Here is a 21645-nt window from a genome sequence, read left to right on the forward strand (position 1 = left end):
TTCTCCTTTATGTGGAGTTATTTGCTGAGAAAGGTTGTGTGAAGATTCTAACTGATGATGAGATGGTAGTTAGGGTGGAGTAAATGGAAATGTACTGAAAATACTGTACAACCTGTACTGTGTGTTGTTTGTCATAGAATAGTTACAGTACAGAAGGAGGCTATTCAGTCCATCCTATCTATTCCAGCTCTATGTAAGAGTTACTCAGCTAGTCTTACACCTCCCCTTTTCCCATGTAGCTCTGCAAAGTTATTCTCTTCACCTAATTCTTCAATAACTTATTGAAAGCCATGACTGAATCTGCCTCCACTATATGCCCAGTCAGTACATTCCAGATTCTGATCACTTGTTGCATAAATTTTTTTTTCCACATGTCGCTTTTGGTTCTTTTGTCATTCATCTTAAATCGGTGTCCTGTGATTCTCGACACGCCTACCAAAAGGAACAGTTTCTCCCTATCTACTCTATCCAGACCCCTCCTAATTTTGAACATCTTTTTAAAAACTTCTCTCAACCTTCTCTTTTCTAAGTAAAACAACACCAGCTTCTCTAACATATTCCCACAATGGAAGTCCCACACCCTTGGAACTATTTTTGTAAATCATTTCTGCACCCTCTCTAATGCCTTCACATCCTTCCTAAAGTGTAGTGCCCACAATTAGACACAATACTCCAGCTGATGCTGAACCAGTGCTTCATAAAGATTCCCTGTAATCTCCTTGCTTTTGTACTCTGCCTTTATTTTAAACCCCAGGGTGCTGTTTGCCTTATTAACAGTTTTCTCAACCTGCCCTGCCACCTTCAACAGTTTATGCACAAATATCTCTAGGTCCCTGTGCTCCTGCACCCCGCTTTACAATTGTATTCTTTATTTTATATTGCCTCTCCTCATTCCTCCTCCCAAAATGTATCACTTCGCACCACTCTCCACTAAATTTTATCTGCCACATGTCCACCCATTCCACCAGCCTGTCTATATCCTCTTGAATTCTACCTGCAAATATTTATGCAGGAGCCAGATCTGAGAAGGACTGGAAACACTAATATTCCTAGCTACATTTCTGATTCCTCCTCTACTTTCCCCTCTGCTGCTCTTACTTTATGCCTGTTCTCCACATCTCTGTATATTAGGAAGCTATACAGCTTGCTGCTTTGGACACCCACGTGGAGGTGCAGATGAACACTCTGCTTATTGGTTCAAACAGCAGAAAATTGTATTTTCACATCCCATTGATATGCTCTAAAATACTGCTGGTATGTATCACTGCATTTACTTTTTGATGTTATACAGGGATTTTCTCAGAAATAATTGGTTCTGTCTTTGTGAAGATTTTTTAAAAATGTGCCATGCTGGCAGATGGACTGCTACATATGAGGGCATTATGGCCACTTCCATGACATTACATATTTGGATGTATTCTATAGTTGGACATAATGAATATTAATTGAGTGGAAGCTCTGTCTATTTATAAAGGCAATAGGGGTTGATGATCGGAATCCTGATAGTATAGGAAGCTAAGCCCTGGACTTTAGGCACCCTGCCATCAGTTCTTTTTGCAGAGAAAGTGATGAAGATATTTTTGCTTTGTGAGTTATTACATTTCACTTGCCTCTTACTGAAAATCACCTGGAACCCAAAACAGTCTGTCACTGTTACCCCTCTTCTAGTTGCTTCAAGGTGCTTTACTGTGCTTTGGTAAGGATTGCCACTTTTGATTTCCTTATTATTCCTGCTAGCTTGTTATGAGTTCAAAGACTACAGTCTTTCGAGTGTAATATCTTTATTGAACTGAATATAAGATGGCTCCCCCCAGCCCTGTGCCTCATGGCAGAGGTCATATGACTATAGCAAACCAGATAAGACATGTGGTGGTGATTGCATTTCAAAACCCAAACATCCTCCTTTTCCTAATGAAAAAAAGATAAATACCACAACTGTTTAGGGCTCTTAACGATTTGTGTGCGTGTTGTCATTGGCTGTTCGTCTGGGTGATGTTCCCTCTTTGGGGAGTGACTCTCTTGTGGCACTTGTTGTTGCTGTAGTAACTGTTCCTGTTATTCCATTTCCATTGTTGAGGACCAGTGGACCTCTGGGAGTGATGATCGTTCTGCTCCCTGTGCAGCTGATGAGACCCCATCTTCCTGCTCGGTCACCTGCAGCGAAGGAACAGGTTCTGCAGTTGTTTGTGTATGCCTGTGGTTGCGCTGACGTTGAAGTCAGCTGATGTAACTCCCAATAGTTAGAATAGTAACCCACAGTGACAAGATAATCAGTTCCTGCTATAGTTAAGAGATCTATTCTCAGTTTCATCCATTGTCTGTCTGGGATGTCATGCATCATCAGTGGCTCTCTAGCTTGTTTATCTTGGCATTCATTACAAGCACTGCACTGGCTGATGTGGTCCTTAATTTCATTGCTCATGTTTGGCCAGTCGAGCACTTCTGTTGCCGTCCTCAGTCTCAATTCAATTCCCTATGGTTTGCACAGATATGCTTTGGCATTTCTCCCCTTTCAGCAGAATTGCTATTATTGCAGAATTTCTTTTGCCTAAGACAATTCTGTCTTTAATGAGATAATCTTTTAGTTGCCCAAGTTCACATGATTCTGCAAGCTGTCACTGCAGTCATATACTGATCAACTGACTCTTTTTCACTTTGAGGCCAAGGCTGGGATTTTTCTCCCCAGTTCACAGCGGGTGTTTTCGGTGGTGAGATCGGAGAACCTCACAAGAAGGCCTTGGTTGTGTTTCCCAATGACATAAATCCAAGAGGCGGTTGTCTCCTTCCCCCATCAATGACAGAGCCGAGTTTCCTACCGTCAATCATTGGGACCTTAATTGTGATAAAATTGCCACACGCAGGAAGCAGCCACAGAGTCAAATTTAAATCTCATGTTGGCATGATTTCAGAATGGCATAATTTACAATTGCCTTTGAGAGATGTGAACCCAGCAACCTCAGCTTTGAGGGTAACTCGGAAGTGAGTGTACACAACTTTGCGCAGCGCTCATGATGATCCCAATGGTTTCGAGGATTCAATGGATGCACAGGCAAGTTTCCACAACAGCTTCTTCATGGCTGGCTTGTGGTGCCAGGGTAAGAGTGACAATGTAAAGGGAGAAGGCAACCTAAGGGCAAGGGCAACACTACCAGAGGGTCATGGCAGCAGTGACTGAAGTTTGAGGGGGTTGAGAGGGTGGGGTGGAGGGAAGAAAACAGCTGGGTTAATGGCAAAACATGTCAAAGATAAGCACCACCACATCTGAGAGTGAATAGCTTGAGCTCAAGTCATGTGCTTGGAGTCAGTCTAGTCAAGCAACTGTGCCCACTCAAGCAGCACTAATTTCTGAGAGCGCCAATGATTGTTCCTCTACTGTTAGCTCCTGCACAAATTCTTCAAACTCGAGTGAGAGCTATGGTGCTGCAGAACCATGCGGCAACTGGGCAAGCCTGAGGATATTGTTGGGAAATGTGGCCATTGAGCACTGATAGAGGGATGCCCGCCTAGCCCCTTGTTTTATGTTTCAGTTGACATTGAAAAGACACCCTCATGGTACAACAAACCATGAAGCTTTGGAATGCAGGTTAGGAAAATGCCTGCGCCTGAGATGAGAGTTCAGGATGCAGTCAAGTGGCTAAAGCTGCTGCCACTCAGTTATGTGGTGTGGGGCAGTGCTATGTGGCATGGTGAGCCATCATGGACACTAATCACTGGGCATCCATGTGATGGCCTGGACTCTCCAGATTGCAGATTGTTTTAAGAGGCAGCCACAGGTGATGACGACTAAGATTGTCTCTTTAGGAGAAAATTGCTGACCCTTGTGTTTCCCTCTTTGATATTACTGTGAGGAGACCACCAGGAACACGGAGTCTGGTGATCTCACTGTCTGCCTGATTGCTATAGTCAGGAGAGAAGAAGAACAATGTGATGGAGTCGCCTGGCTTGTCAAAGGGGAAAGCAGAACCCTGAAAACCTAGCGGCAGCATGACCTCCTCCGCACACAGAGGATGAACCCCACAGAGCGTTGTTCATAGGTGTATCACTAGACCCAGCATCTACAGGTGGCGCATGTGCCACTGCAGTTGAGTGAGAACCAATGCTGCTGATGCCTGCATATGTCTAGGGAACTGGTCTCGCACATATACCACCTTCTGCAGGATTTGGCAACACAGGCACTTGGAGGGCATCCACTGCCATTGTCAGTTAAAGTTACCACCGCGCTCAATTTCTACGGCGGTGGCTCCTTCCAGGGCTCAATGGGGACCTTTGCAGGATCTCACAAGCCTCCATCCACAAATGTATCCAGGAGGTCCTGGACACCCCTTTAGGCAAGGGACCAAATTGACATTTGTCAATTTCGACAAGGATCAGGCAAGCCAGGAAGCATAACTGTTGGAATTTACTCAGGTTTCCGGATTCCCATAGGTGCAGGGACCATTGACTGCACCCACATGGCTCTTAAATCTCCTTGGCAACAAGCAGTCCAGTATGTGAACAACAAAGGCTTCCACTGTCACAATGATCAGTTGGTCTGTGACCACAACAAATGGATCATGCAAGTTTGTGCAAGATACTCCGGAAGCATCCATGACTCATACATCCTCAGCAGATTTCAGATCCCTGACATCTTCCAAGAACCACACAGGATGCAGGGTTGGCTCCTCAAGGACAAGGACTACCCACAAATGATATGATTGATGATGCCCATGCGTGGCCTCAGACTCCTGGTTAGAGAAGGTACAACGAGGCTCACGCCGTAACCTGGAATTTGGTTGAGCACATTCCGAAAATGAGGTTCCAGTGCCTGGTCGGATGATGAAGATTTCTAAGAGCTGCATGTCTTCTCTAATGAGGAGGAAGCCGAACGGGCTGAGGTTGATGAGGTCCTGGAAGGCGAAGGTGTCGTTGATGAGGCCATTGCATTGGCCAGATGAGTTGGACATAGTTATGAGGCCCTCATTGCCACCAGATTCCAGGAGGATGATGACGGGATGCAGTGAGGACACTCCTGAGATCTTCACATTGTATCTGGGAATGTCTGACACCTGTAGGCAGAGGGCAGCACACATATGCTCTGTGAAGAGGCTCGTATCAAGACCTGCTGAGAAACAGCAGCCACATGATCTTTACGATAACTTGATCCTTTGGTAGGCTTCGTCACCTGTTCCCTTCAGCACCACACCTTCACCTGTCAGGAATGGTGTCGAGATGGTGGAGCAGCCCTGCCTCTAAGGCGCTGAGCACACAGAGAACATCACAGAACCCAGTGATGCTTGGGTACAAAATTCTTGCCACAAACATAAGCCACATGGAGGTGCACGCATCACTAATCTGGAGAATGACTTTGAATCTGGACAATCACTGCGCTCAAAAGGTTACACTCTGCACGGGGGAGAGGCTCTGGACTGCGAAGATAGCCTTCATTTTATGTAGGAAAGAAGGTTTCCCATCTGATTGACATGAAAATGTATCAATCACATTTGACACAAGGAGACATTCTTAGGAGAGTATTTACAACAGTCAACATTTAGTACAAGTGATTAACATCTATAACCACGTTATGCAACTAAATCTTCTTGACCTTTCTACCTATACTGCTATGTCTTGGTTCTCTCACAACATCCACAGTAGAGGTGGAGGTGGCCTGCTGACTGCTAGGCCCTGTTGTCTGTGATGACCTTGGCGGGTGACCTCTGGAGGGCCAGGACCTGGAGGACTCCGGCCTTCTTTCGGGGTTGTGCTGTGTGGCAGTGGCACCCTCCTCAGCCTATGGAGCTGGAGCTTTTAAGGTCACAGGGAGAGGGTATTTGGATGTGCCAGACACTCCTGCAGTCACCTGCTGATCCTCCTCCCTAAGGGTGCCCAAGGGCCCCGAGCTGACCCCTTGAGAGGAAGAAGCAGTTGGATTGAGTTTGAGATGTTTTGCCCCCTCCACCTCGCGTTGACACTGATGGATGCCTGCAAGTACCTCAGCGATGGAGTGCAGCTCCTGCAGCAGTGCAAGACCAATGTCCTGGGCCAGGGTCTCCATGGCGGCCGCCGTCCTACCAGTATTGACCTCGGTGCATTGGCATGCCAGCGCTATCACATCAGCCTGAAAGTGGATAGAGTTTTCCATCGTGCCTTGCAATCTGAAAAGTGCAGTGGACATCCCTTCCTGATGTTCCCGAGCTTGCCTTTGCAGCTCCAGAACCTGAGATAAGACTGAGTCCAGAGGTTCCTCACCTGACTTGGACTCAGTAGATTTCTGGCCTCCAGCAGTCCTCCAAGTGCTGGTAACCTAGGAAGTCCCTGCTACCACCTGGTATTGATCAGACAGTGCAATGTGCTCACCAGAGTGTGTCCCCGAGGCTACTCTAGATTTAGGTCCCACCGAGGTGTGTGTATCTGTGCTGGAGTAGGGTGTCCTCTGGAGGGCCAGGACCTGGAGTGGGCCTGTTTTCGGATCCTGCTGTGTGGCAGTGGCACCCTCCTTGGCCTACGGAGCTGGAGCTTTTGGAGTCACAGGAAGAGTGGATTTGGATGGGCCAGATACTCCTGTGTGAGCGCTGTGATGGGTCTTCAATGTCAGTACTTGCAGATTCCTCTTCTGTGGAGTCCTCGGGGCTAGAGTTGAGGACCTGGCTCATGGATCCCCTTGTCTTCTTCCCAGATATGCCTGTGAAAGCACATAGGGATAATTAGTGCATGGCAGGGGACTGTGGAACAAGAACCTCACTCACAGCATGGTTGTCTGATGGATATTGCACTGCTGGATCCTCACTTGGTTGAGAACTGTCGACCTCACCGTCAGCACAGGAATGGCCCAGATTGCCGCCAACCAGATGGATGGCTCTATTTTCAAAGTCCATGAGGACTTTGATTTCAGGCATTCCTCCACCAGTCTGCGACCTCTCCGTCTTGTTGTGTGCCAGCTTTTCTTGCATGACTACAGATGGAAAGACTGTAATCAGGATGCCTGCCAGCCCAGTTGAGAAGGATACCTGGCATGTATGGGTGCTGAATGGTACCATGGATGGGATGAGGAGATGATCCGCAGGGCAGATGAAGGTGTGTGTGAAAGAGTGAATGGTGATGTCCATTGAACTGGCAGTGTGAGGGCCCTATGAATGTGTGATGGGTTTATAAGTGTGTGAGTTGAGAGTGATGAGAAGAGTGACTTACCCTGGTGGAACGGAGGAGATCATTCATCCTTTTTCTGCACTAGGTGGCTGTCTTCTTTTGCAGGGTGTTGGCGCTGAGCACCACTGCCACCGCCTCCCATGCTGGATTGGTAACCTTGCTTGCTGGTCTTCACCCTGACTGGAGATAGAGGACTTTGCAGTGGGCCTCCAATGCATCCAGTAGGTGCTCCAGGAAGGCATCATTAAATTTGTGGTCAGCACGTTTCCTCCCTTTGGCAGCTATGACTTTCTAACAACTTCTGATCTCTTACAGAGTGCTAGCTCTGTGCAGGGGCACTCTTTAAATACGGCCACTAGATTGGTGAAGGCTTGAAGTGACGGTGGGGTGGGAAATCAGAGGCCGCTCCGCCAGTAATCCACCGTGAAACCTGTGTCTCTGCATTTTTTAAATGAAGTGCCACATGATATGATGGAAAAAGCTGTCATTGCCATGGGCAGGTCAAAACCTGCTTTCTCTGCCTGATGTGTCTGGCTTTGCCGATTTCTGGGATGGTTCCACCCCTAGTGTTGAATACATGGGGGGGGGGGTGCTGAAAAATCTCACCCTTGCCTGCTGCCGAGATTATCTGGTCCTACACCACTGAAAATCAATGGACTTTCGGCTGGGCTGCCGAATGTCCCGTGGCTGGTACCGCCACAACCGCTCCGGAAAATCTTGGCCATAATGTTCATAAGTTACATTCACTTGGAGTCAAAGCACGCTTTCAAGACTTTCAATTTTTTTCCCTTTGTTTCTTATGATCTTCAGCTGGAATTTAGGCTGGAATATAATTTGTAGCGTCTCTCCCCAGCAGTGCTAAAAGTGTTGCTACTTGTATTGGCTCCAGCTTGTTAATTAAATCTATTGCAATCTTGTAGTTTTTTTCAAGAGGAAAAACTGCCAGTTCTGCTGAATATAGCCTTTCATTTCAACAGGAATGGAGAGAGGAAATTTTACAGCCTTTTTTTTATTCATCCAGTGATTTTCTTGCAGCCTTTGTCTTTGGTTTGCTTTTGCTTGTTAGTGGCTTTCTTCAGCAGCTTTTAGCAATTCTGAACATTGCTGTGTTCCTTTTTTATTAGCTGTGGTTTTACTCCAGCTTTTCCAGCTTTTAAAACTCAATCTGAGCTCCATTTCTGACACCATGTTACGAGTTCAAAGACTACAGTCTTTCTGTGTAATGTCTATATTGAACTGAATCTAAGATGGCTCCCCTCAGTTCTGTGACTAGGATAGAGGTCACATGACTACAGTAAGCCAGATATTTACAGTGAGAGAGTTTTAAGAGAAACAGTATCTTCATTTACAGCGAGAGAGTGTGAAAGAAGCAGCAGGGCCATTTATGCGAAAGAGTGCGAGATAAACAGCATGGCCATTTACATGGAGAGAGTGTGAGAGAAACAGCATGGTCATTTACAGAGAGAGAGTGTGAGAGAAACAGTGTGGTCATTTACAGGGAGAGAATCTCAGAGAAGCAGCGTGGTCATTCACAAGGAGTGAGAACGAGAGGATCGGAGCCTTTAACATTGAGAGAGTGAAAGAAGAATGTGAGACCGTTAAAGAGCATGAAGCAGAAAAGAGCATGGAGAGCAGCTGATTGGTGAGTAGGACTGGTGAGTATTTCTAACATTTAAAGCAAAAGTAAGGTCTTTAGTTTGTGTTTAGATCTCTAGGTTTTTTTTTCTTTTTCTTAAAGATATCTTGTTAAGTATAAGATCGACGCTGGTGTGTATAAAAAAAATCATAATAAAGCGTAAAGAGTGGGGATACTTTGAATAAAATACAATAGCAATGGCAGAACAGGTGGTGTGCTGCAGCTGCAGCATGTGGGACCTACTGGGCACCAAGTTGATCCAGAGCGAACATATCTGTACCAAGAGTTTGCAGCTCGAGGAACTTCGGATCTGAGTTAAGGAGCTGGAGTCCAAGTTGCAGGCATTGCGCCACGTCAGGGAGGGGGGAAGTTACCTGGACATTTTGCTCCAGGAGGTAGTCACACCGCTCAGATTAGGCAATTCAAATTTGATCTGTGATCAGGGACAGGAGAGTGTGACTGCAGGTGAAGCAGGTTTGGGGACCTGGGGGCAACATTTGAGGAGCCTCAGCCCCTGCAAGTGTCCAACAAGGTTCTTGCAAGCTGTGTTTGAGAGCAGGGACTGCAGGGAGGATGAGCAAATTGACCACAACACTGTGGTACAGGGAGCCATTTAAGAGTGGGGAGGAAATGGGAGCCTAGCAGTAGTAGGGGACAGTATAATTAGGAGGATAGATACTGTTCTTTGCAGCTGTGAGTCCTGAAAGCTGTGTTGCCTGGCTGGTTAAGGACATCTCCTCAGGGCTGGAGGTGAACTTAGAGTGGGAGGAGAGTGATCCAGTTGTCATTGTCCATGCTGCTACCAATGACATTGATAGGACAAGAAAGGAATTTCTTCTGAAAGAATTTGAACAGTTAGGAGCTAAATTAAAAAGCAGAACCTCCAAGATAATAATCTCAGGATTACTACCTGTTCCACGGGCAAACTGGCATAGGGTAAATAAAGTCAAAGACTTAAATGCGTGGCTTAGAGATTGGTGTTGGAAGAATGGGTTTTAGTTCATGGGGCATTGGCACCAGTACTGGAGTAGAGAGGAGCTGTTCTGGTGGGACGGGTTCCACTTGAACCATGCGAGGACCAGTGTCCTGGCAAACTGAATAACTAGGGCTGTAGAGAGGGCTTTAAACTAAATAGGGTCAAAGGGGGAAAAAATGGTTATAAGGCCCTTTACTTAAATGCACGTAGTATTCAGAACAAAATAAATGAATTAACAGCACAAATAGAAGTTAATAGGCATGATTTTATAGACGTTATGGAGATGTGGTTACAAAGAGATCAAAGCTGGGAACTAAATATCTAGGAGTATGTGACCTTTCAAAATGACAGGCAGGAAGGAAAGGGTGATGGGGTAGCTTTGTTAGTATGAGGTGGAATAAGTACGATAGCAAGAAAGGATCTTGGATCAGAAGATGTAGAATCCATATGGGTGGAAGTAAGAAATAACAAGGGGAAGAAGTGGGAGTAGTCTATAGGCCCCCTCACCATAGCTATACTGTAGACAGAGAATAAATCAGGAGGTAGCCCCCTCACAGTAGCTATACTGTGTGATAGACAATAAATAAGGAGGTAATGAGGGCATGTAAAAAAGGCAGGACATTAATCATGGGTGATGTTAATCTTCATGGAGATTGAGAAAATCAAATTGGGAGAGGTAGCCATGAGCAAGAATTCATAGAGTGTATTTGGGACTTAGAACAATATGTTATTAATCCAACAAGGGATCAGGCTATTTTGGACCTGGTGATGTGTAATGAGGCAGGTTTAATAAATAATCTCAGTGTAAAGGATCTCCTAGAAAGCAGTGACATAATATGGTAGAATTTAGCATTCAGTTTGAAAGTGAGAAACTTGGGTCAGAAACAGCTGTGCTGAACTTAAATAAGGGTAATTACAATGGAATGAGGGCAGGTTGGCTGGAGTGGACTGGGAAAGAAGTTTAGCAGAAAAGACGGTTGGTGGACAATGGCAAATGTTTAAGAAAATAGTTCATGACTCTCAACAAAGATATATCCCAGTGAGGAAGAAGGATTGAAGGAAGGGAATAAACCAACATGCTTAACCAAGGAAGTTAAGGATAGTATCAAATTTAAAGAAAAAACATACAATGTGGCAAAGTTTAGTGGTAAGCCAGAGGATTGGGAAAGTTTTAAAAACCAACAAAAGATTACCAAAAACATAATAAAGAGGGAGAAAATAAACATTGAGGGTAAACCAACAAGTAGTATAAAAACGGACAGTAAGAGCTTCTTTCAATATATAAAAAGGAATAAGAAGCCAAAGCGAGCATAGGTCCCTTAGAGAATGAGGCTGGGGAAATAATAATGGGGAACCAGGAACTGGCAGAGGAGTTGATTAAATACTTTGCTTCGGTTTCCACGGTAGAAGATATGAATAGCATTCCAAAAATACTAAATAATCAAGTGGAAAAAGGGGTGGAAGAAAGAAATACAATAACGGTCATGAGAGAAAAAGTACTTGGGAAACTAATGGGACTAAAGGCTGATAAGTCCCCTGGACTTGATGGGTTGCATCTTAGGGTATTAAAGGAAGTAGCTACAGAGATAGTGGATGCACTGGTAGTAATCTTCCAAAAGTCCTTAGATTCTGGAAAAGTCCCAGAGGGTTGGAGAATGGCCAATGTAACACCCTTATCCAAAAAGGGAGGGAGACAAAAAACAGATAACTATAGGCCAGTTAGTTTAATATCTGTCATTGGGAAAATATTGGAGCCTATTATAAAGGAAGTAATAGCTGAGCATTCAGAAATACATAATCTAATCAAGCTGAGTCAGCATGACTTCATGAAGGGGAAATCATGCCAGACAAAGTTATTAGAATTCTTTGAGGAGGTAACAGGCAGGAGAGATAAAGGGGAACCAGTACATGTAATATATTTGGATTTCCAAAAGGCTTTCGATAAGGTACCGCACATAAGGCTACTTATTAAGATAAGAGCCCATGGTGTTGAGGGCAGTATATTAGCATGGATAGAGGATTGGATAGCTAATAGAAGGCAGAGAGTTGGGATAAGGGGGGCATTTTCGGGATGGCAAGCTGTAACTAGTGGAGTGCCACAGGGATCAGTGCTGAGGCCTCAATTATTTACAATATATATTAATGACTTAAATCAGGGAAGTGAATGTCCTATCACCAAGTCTGTGGATGACACAAAAATATGTGGGAAGGCAAGTGGTGAGGATGACACAAGGAGTCTACAGAGGGATATAGACAGGTTAAGTGAATGGGCAAAAACTTGGCAGATGGAATATAATGTGGGAAAATGTGAAGTTATCCACTTTGTCAGGAATAATAGAGGAGCTGAATATAATTTAAATGGAGAAAGACTGCAGAAGGCTGCAACACAGAGAGATTTGGGAGTCCTTGTGCATGAATCCCAAAAAGCTAACATACAAGTTCGGCTGGTAATAGGGAAGGCTAATGGAATGTTGGCCTTTATTTCAAAGGGAATTGAATATAAATATAGGGAAGTCTTGCACTAGTGAGACCATACCTAGTGTGAACAGTTTTGGGCCCCTTATCTAAGGAAAGATATACTGGCATCGGAGGCAGTTCAGAGAAGGTTCACTAGGTTGATCCCAGGTATGGAGGGAATTTCTTATGAGGAGAGGTTGAGCAGGTTGGGCCTGTACTCAATGGAGTTTAGAAGAATGAGAGGCAACGTGATTGAAACATATAAGATTCTTAGGGTGCTTGACAGGTTAGATGCTGAGAGGTTGTTTCTCCTTGCAGGAGAGTCTAGGACCAGAGGGCATAATCTCAGAGTAAGGGGGCGCCCATTTAACACAGAGATCGGGAGGAATTTCTTCTCTCAGATGGTAGTCAACCTGTAGAATCTTTACCGCAGAGGGTCATAGAGGCTGGGTCATTAAATATATTCAAGGCTGAGATAGACAGATTTTTAATCAGTAAGGGAATCAAAGGTTGTGGGGAAAAGGCAGGAAAGTGGATTTGAGGATTATCAGATCAGCCCTGACCTCATTGAATGGCGGAGCAGACTCGATGGACCAAATGGCCTACTTCTGCTCCTACATCTTATGATCTTATGGTTGAGGACATGTTGTAATGATGAATTTCAAAACCCAAACACGGCTCTTCCGAAATTAGCTTTTCAGAGAAACTTGGTCTGAATTAGGGTATTACATTATTATGGACCATAACCTTAGAGCTCCCCAGCTCAGATTGCAGGGCTTCCCCAAAGATATGCTGGGCAATCCCCTTCGGAAGTTCCCAGGTATTGGTTTAGATGGCAATTTCCCAGAAGTGAAAACTTTCTCTGGGCAATTTCCCTGCACTTGGAACCATTTGAAAATACGATTTACATCGCAAACTTTGGATGGTTCCTACTGTGTTGCACAAATAGTTACACAGAGAAGGTTAGAAGAATTAAAACCTCTTCTAACTTATGAGTGACTACTGTAAAGAGCCCCTGACCCCACTATGGGACTCTCCGCACACCCACGAACCCCCAGTGGGCTACCCCCACTTGCAACCCCTGAGGGACTCCCCAACTCTTTGACTAACCTCCTGCTTCCACGGGACTCCCCACTCACCCCAACCCCTCAGAGGACCTCCATCACCCTTGACTAACCACGTGTCCACACAATTCCTCAACCCTAACCCCCGCTTTGGATTCCCCCACCTGCACAGGACTCCTTCCCACCCCCCATGGCCCTGACTCTCAACCCTACAAGCACCTGAGGCCTGACCACTACCCCACCATAGGCCAGGCCTGGCCCGACCTGACCCGCACCTGATCTAACACAACAACCCCTATTCAACCCGACCCCCCTGCCACCGAAGCGACCCACTTCCCAGCCCGACCTGACACCCCCCCAAGACCTGACCCAACACAGGCCTAACCTGACCCAATCCAAACAACCTCCCCACTGAGGTCTGACCCCCTAACCCCTCTCCCCTGAGGCCTGACACCCCTACATCCCACCCGAGGCCTGACTCCCACATCCTCCTTCGAGGTTCGAGGTCGCCCAAGGCCCAATCAGAAGGAAAGCCACGTAAGTATTTGGGCACAGAGTGGCAATCTGACACTGATTGCCACTCTGAGGAAGTTTTGGCCCTGTATATTTTTTAGAGGGAAAAATAGAATTGGACAAATTTCTCAAGGAGCGGAGCACAGTAGAGTTTTAGCATGACATTCTCTGACTTGTACAAATACCAATTAGGTTGTATAGTCCAATGATCTATTTGCTTTGTTGATTGTTGCTCTGCGGTTGTTTGACATGTTGGATTTCTTATTAAATTCTTCACCCATTTCTTTCAGGTGTGACTCAAATAGTAATGAGTTTAGTGTCTGTTTGCATCAAAGCTGTATTAACAGCTTACATACAGTGCATCTGAAATGCTACAATGCAACAAATGAAATTGTTAAGTTGCTAATTCTTTCAGTAGTGTATCCTTGTAACAAACAATGTTGATAAACAATAGGAGAAAAAATGTCTGCAGGTTTTTTCACTGGCTGAAAAAAATCCAACAGGCATTTCATTCTCTTCCGTCAGCCTGTAGATCAATGAGGAAATGAAATTTAATAAAGCCATTGCACATGGGATGTAAAAAAACAAGTACATACATACTTAATTAAAATAAGTCAGGATGAATTTGAAAGAGATTTATTTTTTTAGCAGACTTGAAGCACAATGGCCCAGATTTTCTGATCTCCAGAGGTGGGGGTCGTACCTGGGAGGTAACCCAGAAGTTGCGTTGGAGCCGCTGGAAGTCCCCACGCAAGGAATGTAGGGGAATTGCCCAGGAAGTTTAAACTTCTGATGGGCAATTGCCCTGCATTGGGAACCATCTGACACTCTGATTTAAATCAGAGACTTTGAATGGTTCTGACTCACTTAGCAGAATAGTTACTCAGGAAAAGTTAGAAGCATTAAATAAAAACACTTCTAATTCCTGGGTAACTATACTGCCTACCCCACCCCAACTAACCCCCCCCTCAACAAACCCCACTCCTTGAAACCCCCCACACCCTGAACACCCACCCGTCCCCACTGTACCTCCAGCAGGAGACCAATGGAGGGCCTAGAACAATGTGGTAAGTGGCTGAAGAAGATAATTCATACCTTTATCCGAGGAGTTTTGCCAGTCCCCTCCAAGTTACAGTGGACAATGGTAGAATCTCTATGGAATTTCAGAGCCAACATGACTAACCACTGCAAAGTAAATAAAATGCTGAACTATTCAAGCCAATTAGTATTTTACATGTTAGCGGATATCATGCTTAAACTCTACTATGCTTGTGTTGAGAATTTTGTCCGGTTCTGGACACAGGGAAATAAGAGACAGTTGAAAGAACAGAGGTGGCGTGGAGATCATTGTCTTCTAATGTTAGAAGCTATGTGAACTTTATGGCCTTAAAAATGATTACCACATCATCACATTGAGGTTTGAAAAGATAATAACTGGTATTGGAAAATGAAGATCCAGAAAAAAAATAGTTCAAAATGACACAATGAGAGAAGGAGCCACTGATTTTAAGACGTAAGAACATAATAGGAACAGGAATAGGCCATTTGGTCCCTTGAGCCTGTTTCGCATTCAATAAGATCATTGCTGATCTGATTGCGGACTTAACTCCACTTTCCTGCCTACCCTCCCTAAAATTTAACTCCGTTGTAGATCAAAAATCTACATAATTCAGTCTTGAATATGTTCAATGCCCCAGATTCCACTGCTCTCTGTGTAAGAGAATGCTAAAGATTAACAACACTCTGAGAGAGGAAATTCCTTCTCATCTCCTCATCTCCATCTTAAATATATGCAAGACCCCTGATTTTGAAACCGCACCCCCTACTCCTAGATTCCCCCATTGCAGGTTGGGGGGGGCATCCTTTCAGCATGGTTGACCTTGTAGAGACCCCTCAGGATCTTATAAGTTTCAACAAACGCACCTCTCATTATTCCAAACTCCAATGAGTATAGGTCCAACCTGCTCAACCTTTCCTCATACGACAACCCTTCCTCCCAGGAATCAACTTAGTGAATCTTCTCTGGACTACCTCCAATGCAAGTACATTCCTCCTTAAATAAAGAGATCAAAACTATATCAAGTATTCTCAGTGCTATCTCACCAATGTACAGATGTAGCAAGACTTCACTCCTTTTATACTTCATCCTGCTTGCAATAAAGGCCAACAAATAAAGGGTAACACCAGTACAACTTGGAAATGAAGGGTGCCAGTAAAACTTGTCTGAACTGTCCTCATATACCTTAAAATGGAACTCTAGTTTTATTGATTTTTACTGGGATTTTAAAATTTTGAACTGGTTTTTCATCCTGTTTGTTCGCTGCACCTGCACACTAACCTTTTGTGATTCATATACAAGGACACCAAGAGGACTCTGTACTCCAGCATTCTACAGTGTCTCTCCACTTACATAATATTCTGCTTTTCTATTCTTCCCAACAACGTGGACAACCTCACATTTCCCATATTATACCTCATTTGCCAAATTTCAGCCCACTCACTTAACCTAGCTATATCCCTTTGCAGACTCCTCCTCACAACTCGCTTTCCTACCTACCTTTATGTCTTCAGAAAATTTGATACAATACGTCCCTCATCCAAGACATTAACATAGGCTGGGATTTTCCTGCCTCCTCGTGGTGGGATCCGCCACAGGGGATACAGTGGCCCAGCCAAAAGTCCATTGACTTTCAGTGGGATTGGATGATCCTGGCAGCGGGCAGGGCTGGAAAATTCCACCCACAGATTGTAAATAGTTCTGGCCTTGCACCAACACCTGTGGCACTCCACTAGTTACAGTTTGCCAACCTGAAAATGACCCATTTAGCCTGGGCTCTCTGTTTTCTATTCATTAGCCAATCCCCTGTTCATGTGAATATTTCACCTCCTTATTGAATGCTTTTTTGGAAATCCAAATAGACTAACTCTACTCGTTCCCCTTTATCCACCCTGCTTTTTACATCCTCAAAGAACTCTAATAAATTTGTCATGCATGATTTCCCTTTAATAAAATCATGCGGATTCTGCTTGTTTTTATTTTGATTTTCTAGTTGTCCCACTACTACCTCCTTACTAATGGATTCTAGCATTTACCCAATGACAGATGTTAGACTGACTGGCCTATAGCTTCCTGCTTTCTGTGTCTCTTCTTTCTTGAATAGTGGTGTTACATTTACAGTTTTCTAATCTGCTGGGAGCTTTCCAGAATCTTGAGAATTTTAGAATATTACAACCAATGCATTCACATACCTCCAGTCACTCCCTTTAAGATGCTAGGCTCCAGCTCATTAGGTCCAGGGGACGTGTCCGTCTTTAGTCCCATTGGTTTTCCTAGTACTTTTTCTCTAGTGATAATGATTGTTTTAAGATCCTCCCATGCTTTTGCCTCTTGAGTTTCCATTATTCTTGGGATGCTTGTGATTCTATCATGAAGACAGATACAAAGTACATGTTCAAAATGTCAGCCATTTTCTTGGGCAGAATTTTTAGTCCCGCATGTGCGTCTGACCTGATTGGGAGTAAAATAATGCGTGATGACATCAGGCGAGCGTCTCAACGTCATCACACACTTGCGTCTGCCATTAATTAAGCAGCCACTTAAGGCCCTTAAGAGTCCAATTGAATTGTTTCCTTGCCCATGCAATTTTCAGCTCGTCACACAGGCAAAATGGGCAGGTGGCCAGCCGACATTTTCACAAGCCTCATCCAAGAGTGGGATAAAAAGGGTCAGCAGCATTGCCAGTGTGAGTAGTGAGGCGTTTTGGAGATAGTTTGCTGCTGGTGACTTATTGGTACTTGGCAGCTTCAATTCTGTTCAGGCTTAATTCTTAACATTTCCAGGCTTCATTTCAGGACTGTGTAGGTGGACACCCCATGCCAGTGGCTCTGATGGTCACAGTGGTCCTCAACTTCTATGCCTTCCAGGCATCAGTGGGGGATCTTATGGTGACCCTCAATCAGCTGCCCACAGTTGCAACAAGCTAGTGACAGAAGCTCTGTTCAGGCAGGTGCTCCTTTATTCTTTACTGTATGGATGAGGCCAGCCAGGCTGAATGAGCAAGTGGCTTTACAGAGATTGCTGGTTTCCCCCATGTCCAGGATGCCATCAACTGCACACATGTGGCCATCTGGGCACCAGTGGGTGAGCAAAGGGATTCCATTCCAAGAACGTGCAGATAGTGTGTGACCACAGGATGCAGATTCTACGAGTCTGTGCATGGTACCCTGGCAGCTCCCATGACACTTATATCCTCAGACACTCCCAGGTGCTAAGGCTCTTCAGTGCTCCAGCCCAACTGGATGAAATACTGCTGGGTGTCAAGGGCTATCTGTTAAAGAGGTGGCTCATAACCCTTCTTTCCACTCAAGAACAGAGGCAGAGAAGCTACAATATGAGTCATGCTTCCACAAGGCTGGCGGTAGAGAGGACCATTGGTCTTCTCAGGATGCGCTTCCGATGCCTGGACCATTCAGGGGGTGCATTACAATATCCCCCAGAGTGGGTGTCACTGACAGTGGTTGCATGCTGCACTCTCCACAATCTGGCATTGACAAGGGGGGATCCACTGGGGGAAGGGGATCTTGACACAGCTGCACAGACCACAGATGATGAGCCCAGTAGTGAGTCAGAAGACGAGCACAGTGAGGAGAATGCTGAGGGCAAGGAGCCAGACCTCAGTAACCACCAGGGAGGCAGGGACACCAGGGACACCTTGATTCAACGTTAATTCAGCTAGGCTGCTGAAAATCAGCTTCAACTGCATGCCCAGGGCTGCCACCTCCATCCCGGATGTCTGAAAGGAACCTTTCATTTGAACACAAAGAACACTTAGTGCCTGTGCAATAAAGTTCAGAGCCACTTACACACTGGCATACCCTGCACCAATAAAATAAAACAAAAAGATGAAGCATACTCAGGCCATGACGGCAAAAGCAAAATTGATCTCATTTTGACAATTCCAAACTATTTATATAAACTTCTCTGGTCTTCATTCCCAGACCAGTTAGATAAAGTAAGCATAAATGAACATAAAATCACCTGTGACCTGTCCCTCCTGTGCTCATGGTACCTTTAACTTATGCTTGTGAGCGCTACATCCAGGTGCTCCCCTCTCGCTGTCACCAGCATTGGAGACAGCCTGCTGACCCTGCTGTGTTGTTGGCCTTGATGGACTTGGCAGACCTCCTCTGGCCTGTGGAGCCTGTGCTGGACTTGCCTGGGAGGGTGCGGCCATGCCACGGCTGGCATCTCCCCAGTCACCGCAGCCTCATCAGATGCGACAGTCACTGATAAAGGGATGGAGGAGCCGCTACCATCATCCAGAGCATCCTGAGAGGAGCCCGCAGAGACAAAAAGCAGTTTGTGCGCCAATGTGAGGTCACTGTGGACCTCCCTGCTCACAATTGATGGACGGGCACCCAGCTGGGATACTGGGTGCTCAGTCCATCTCTCCCACGGACACTGACCACCTGAGATCATTGCCAGTGTGAGGGCTTGCAGGTTCAAGTGCAATCACAGGAACTCCTGATTCTGTCCCTGGAGCTTCCTCTCCATGAGAGTCACTACGATCTCAATGAAGGAGGCAGTGCACTCAGCCATGAGATCATGGCATGCACGCCCTCATGGATCTCCGCCAGATCCTCCCGCACATCTCGCTGGACATCCAGCATTGGCTGCCTAATGGACGACTGCAGAGGCTCTTCATCAGCCTTCAACTGAGCATTGTCCTGGTCTCTAGCAGTCCTCCACTGCCAGTGCCCTGGGCACTCCTTACCTCCACCGGCACCTCAAGCGAGTATGAGGTGCATCGAGATACTAGCCATTGATCTAACCCCCACCGAGGTGCTGGTATCTGTGCTGGTGCCTGCTTCAGAGAGCGGGTGTGACACAGGTGCAACAGAAGCTCGGTGGCCCTCCGGTGTTAGGGGTGGCCTTTTGGTATCCGCAAAGCGAACGCCTGCTGGTGAACCTAAAAGGGGGAACAAGGACATGTCATTAGTTTAAGTCATCGCACTGTCACTGTGCATGCCAGGCACCCTGGTGGGACAATGGAGATCTGCATCACGGTGCCATTGTCTTTCAATGATCAATGGGGGTTCCAGATTTGAGGCTCACATCAATGAAGAGACTACACTAGAATGGTTGCACAAGACAAAAGTCTCATGGGGCAGAATTTCACCCAGGTCGGGAGGGCTTGGCAGAGGCAGTAAACGCAGAGCTGCCTCAGGGAGATGAAGTGATGTAAATAAAATAATAAAAAAAATAAATATTTAATGAAACATGTCCCCTCATGAGACTCTGTCAAATGAGCAGGGGCATGTTATTAATTACGTTTAAAAATTTTTATTTTCCTTTTGTTTGCTTCAGGAAACCTCATCCCATCCATGGATGAGGTTTCCTAAAAAGTGCAAAGGCTGCTTGGCCTTTTCACCTGCCTGTCAGCCATAAAGTTAGATGGGCAGTGAAAAATTCAAGTTAATTGATCATTTAATGGCTTTAACAGGTCTTTTAATTGTTGGCGAGCGTGCTGCCAACTTCGGTGCATGCCCGCCGAAAGAAATATCGCACGACTGTGCGTGTCATTTTACACTCGAGCGGTTTGGGTGCGTGCCCGCCTGCTTTTGTAAAAATTTTACCCATAGAGCTATAGAGTTATACAGCACAGAAACAGTCCCTTTGGCCCATCATCTCATCTCTGTGCACTGCACTCTTACCCTCGTCTGGCACCCCCGCCTAACCATGCCCGGTTGCACGGGGAGCGTGCCAGCTCTCGAGCTCCAAGGAATCTTGCTCGAACCTGCTGAGCAGCAGGAGGTTGGGCTGCCCTCCGCCTGTAAGTGCCCTCGCTGCCTGGTTATGCTTGTCTTCTCCTGAAACAACAGAGGAGCATTGATTAGCCCAACCTCTACTTGCAGTGCCATTGCAGCCTGGCCATCCCTACCTGAGGAACATTTTGCAGGGCACTTCTGAGTCGTGGACCTTGAGCCGCAAAGCACTCAGTCCAAGCAGCCAGGACTCACCCCCTTGGCCAGCTCTGGCATAATTGACAATTGGCACTCAGGGTCTAGCACCACTGAGGTCTATGGGGGGATGGCCAGACCTTAACACTTCTGCACACTGATTCATGCCAACATGGTACTCACCCTTCCTGAGTGCAGCAGGTCATTGATGTGTTTCCGGCACTGCATCCATGTGCACCTCACCACATCATGGCTGCTCACCATTGCTGCCACAACCTCCCATGCCCTCTATGTGAGGTCTGGTGGCCACCTGCTCCCATCCCTGGGGACAGGGATATCCCTCCTTGCAGCCACCTCCTCCAGGAGGAAGGTGAGGCACTCATCAGAGAAGTGGGGGGGCCGAGTGCCCACCCAGCCTGCCCTCCCACCTGGTGTGTCCAGCCGCACTGGACTCCATTGGGAACGCTGAACACATGACCTTCAGTGGCAGCCTTCCAGGGGCTGTCTGGGCTGTTTTTAAACCGGCTGCTGGGTTGCCATTGGACCGGCGGCCGATAGGCCCCTGCCCCTGCTTGGCTCTTCCCAGCCAGTGTGGAGCCACGTTTCACTCTGGGCGGGCCTTAATTGGCCAGCCAATGTGAAATCGCGGCCGGGACCCAATCGCGGGTGGGGGACCATTTTCTGTCCACTCCCAGGCCCGCCTGGCCACCTCAAATTCCTGCCTCTTGTTTCTCATTATTAAGTCCCCGGTCTCATCTCTAAGGGATCACTGTTTACTTTAGCTACTCCCTTTCATTTTTATATATTCATAGGAGGTCTTATTAATCCTTATATTTCTTGCTGGTTTATTCTCACATTCTATTTCTCTCTCTTGATTAGTTTTTCAGCCATCTTTTGCTGGTTTCAAAAATTTTACC

This window comes from Carcharodon carcharias, chromosome 5 (genome assembly GCF_017639515.1).
Source record: "Carcharodon carcharias isolate sCarCar2 chromosome 5, sCarCar2.pri, whole genome shotgun sequence".
Classification (NCBI taxonomy): domain Eukaryota; kingdom Metazoa; phylum Chordata; class Chondrichthyes; order Lamniformes; family Lamnidae; genus Carcharodon; species Carcharodon carcharias.